The sequence below is a fragment of the Peromyscus leucopus genome, unplaced genomic scaffold (assembly GCF_004664715.2).
Source record: "Peromyscus leucopus breed LL Stock unplaced genomic scaffold, UCI_PerLeu_2.1 scaffold_1379, whole genome shotgun sequence".
NCBI classification, from domain to species: Eukaryota; Metazoa; Chordata; class Mammalia; order Rodentia; family Cricetidae; genus Peromyscus; species Peromyscus leucopus.
Genome location: NW_023504533.1, coordinates 43,588 through 47,020, shown reverse-complemented (window position 1 = coordinate 47,020; position 3,433 = coordinate 43,588).

Genomic DNA, 3,433 nt, shown 5'->3' with positions numbered 1-3,433 from the left:
TCAATACCACGAAACAATTTAAGCTTTTCAAACATGGACAAACTTGTATGCATTAGACTCATGATCATATTGCTTACTTCCAAACAAATGCATCTACACCCTGATATGCAACTTATTTTTAGGAGTTAACATGTGTGCTTACATGTCACATGTATTCATGTGCAAGGCCACACATGGGTCATATACATTTGTGTTGGCTTCATTAACTCCTTGGAGCTGGTAGTCAATTACTCAATTCCAAAGCTGCCATTCACTAAGATTATGGCAAATACATCCACGTCTCTGAATATCATTAACCATGATCTTACATGAATAAGAGGATATTGAGCTTGGAGAAGCTAGATCCAATGAGAAGGGAGAGATACCTGAGGGCATAGACTGTAGTTTGAATCTTAAAGGTACTTATTAATAAAATCAAACCTGAGGCCAGTTATTGGGGTGAACTCTGGAAAATAAGAGAGACAGAACAAGCCACAGCTAACCTCACCTGGCCAACTTCTCAGCTGATATTGTTTCCTCAGACTGGAAACCTCTGAGTCCTCATCCAGAATGAATCTCAGCTGAACAGCTGCTCCAAAGCCTGAAAGCTTAGCCAGCTAAAGGCTTCTAGTTTCTGGTCCTCATGCCTTATATACCTTTCTGCTTTCTGCCATCAGTCCCTGGATTAAAGGCTCACTTTCTGGGATTAAAGGCGTGTGTCACCCTGCCTGGCTGTTTCCAATGTGGCCTTGAACTCACAGAGATCCAGATGGATTTCTGCCTCTGGAATACTAGGAGTAAAGGTGTGTGTGCCACCATTTTCTAGCCTCTGTATCTAGTGACTGTTCTGTCTCTGACCCAAGATAAGTTTATTAGGGTGCACAATATTTTGGGGAACACAATACCACCACAACAGACTGCATTTTCCACCCAGAAAGATCCATGAAAGAGGGTCAAACAATCACTTTTAAGTCTTTATATACAAATCTACAACCCATCCCTGATACAAATGCTGAATTAGCAGATTGAGTCACAGTCTAAATTTTTCTAAGATCTGGTTACTTCTCAAATGTGAATATATTTTCTATAGGTAGGAACTGAACCGGGGATACAACATTTGTTCCTCTTGCTGGTGTAGTGAGGTTTCTGTCCCAACACAGCTGCAGAAGCGGGGAAATTACATTGTTGAGCAATTATAAATTCAGCCCATCACTTGTGCTGTCTCTGGTAACTCACTTCAGTACCTGTGGTCACTGCTAAAGCAAGATCTAACAGCACCTAGAGAAAGGATTGTGGTTCTTGGAGACAACCTTTGAGGCACAGCTCATCATCCATCCTTGAAATGTCTACTCAGCATCACCAGGCACATTACAAAGAAGAGAAACAAGGGTCATAGTGAGCTGCCTGTGTGTGAGAACTTATGCGAGCCTATACTCATAAACAGCAGGGAGCGCTGTGGATTCAGCAATTCTCTAAGAAGTAAAGGGTAACTGAAGCAGGTAATGATGTTGTTCATTGAGGACATTTCAACAGCCTCTGTGGATTTCATTGCCAGTATCATTACATTTAGAGACCATGGTCTAGTTGACATGGGAGATCTCCAGGCCACAACATTGGAGAGGTTATTTGTTAAATAAAACCCATAGTGAGGTCACCAATGCAGAATGGATTCCTGCTGCTGCTAGATAGGATACTAGTTCATGAAAGATGTATCAGTAAAGTTTAAGGATATTGGAGCAACATTTTAGGAAATTTTGTCTGCCCAGGAGATCCCAGCTGATGTAAGAGGTGTGCATATTCCTGCTGATCACTGGTGTGGAATAGACAGCAGCCTGAAGCAGGGAATGAATTTTCCCAGACTTGAACTTCACTATCAAACTGGCTAAGATAGAAAAACCTACACCTGTTATGTCCCAAAAAAAGAGCAGGCCTGGCTCTAAGAAATACCATTCCTCACAGTTACATAAATTTTAGTTTGTGGTTATGAATACAGGGATATTCACAAAACAACAGTACCAAGTTAGTGCACATTGGCCACAGTCTGAGCACACAGGTTCTCACTGTGGTGATGATCTCACTGAAATCAGATCATCCTCTCCCTGGAGGCAGCAGCTGTAGATAAGTGTATTACTAGGAGCCAGGCTGTTGGGGAGCCAGTGACTGAAGTGATCATGGCATCCTTTCTACATGTGATGTTCATTCCAAGGTTCAGCTGCAGCAGTCTGGAGTTGGACTGAAAAGTCCTGGAGATTCAGTAAGGTTTTCCTGTGGTATGTGTTCCCTGAAATATTGTGCACCCTAATAAACTTATCTGGGGTTAAAGACAGAACATCCACAATATTAAACATAGAGGATAGGCAGTGGTAGCACATGCATTTAATCACAGCACTTGGGAGGCAGAGCTGGGCAGAAATCCATGTGCTCAATGATACAGCCAAGCCTGGTGACTCACACCTTTAATCTCAGGAAGTGATGGTAGAAGGCAGAAAGATATATTAGGTGTGAAAACCAGGAACTAGAAGTATTTGGCTAGTTAAGCATTTGACTGGTTAAGGTTTTAGGTATTGAGCAACACAGTTCAGCTGAGAGCCACTTGGATATGAGGACAAAGAGGCCTCCAGTCTGAGGAAATAAGACCAGCTGAGGATCTGGCGAGGTGAAGTAGCTGTGGTTTGTTCTGGTTCTCTGATCTTTCAGTTCGCCCCAATACCTGGCTGAGTTTATTTTATTAATAAGAACTTTTAAGATTCATGCTACATTTTCCTGCAAGGACGTTGACTCAGATAGCTCCTCCATTTCCTATATGAATTGGGTAAGGCAGAATCTGGACCTGAGCTTGAAAAGATTGAATGGATACTCCTAAACATTGGTCCAACAAACTACAGACAGAAGTTTCAGGACAGAGCCACACTAGATGCAGACACAGTCCAAAACTGTGTACATGGAGCTCAGTAGCCTGACATCTGAGGACTCTACCATCATTATTGGGGAAAGATAAGTGTCATAGCACACATCTGACCTGTGTCAGACTCCCTAAAGGAGCATGAACCTGCTTTGGGGTTGAGAGGACAGGGAAGAATAACGTGAAGACTTTCTCAAAACTTGTGTTTAAGTACCAAGGAAAGGAACAAAAGACTAAGGATTAGTTCTATTACATGAAGAATTTCCTAGTCACAGTGCATGCAAGATTCAGAGAGTAGGAGTTTTAAATTAGTGAACTTGATCCACTCATTCTCCTGTAGATATCAATGTGAGCATGTGTGTACCATAATTAAGTCAATACCTTGGAGTAGAAATGTTTAATCACATTTCACATTAATGTCTAATTTGTAGATAACTAATGTTGCTATTGAATATTAACAAGTTTTATTCATCACACTAGTTTACATTTATGAGCTTTTAGATATAGGCTCTGAGATAAAGCAATGATCACTGATTCCACATTCACAGTCTT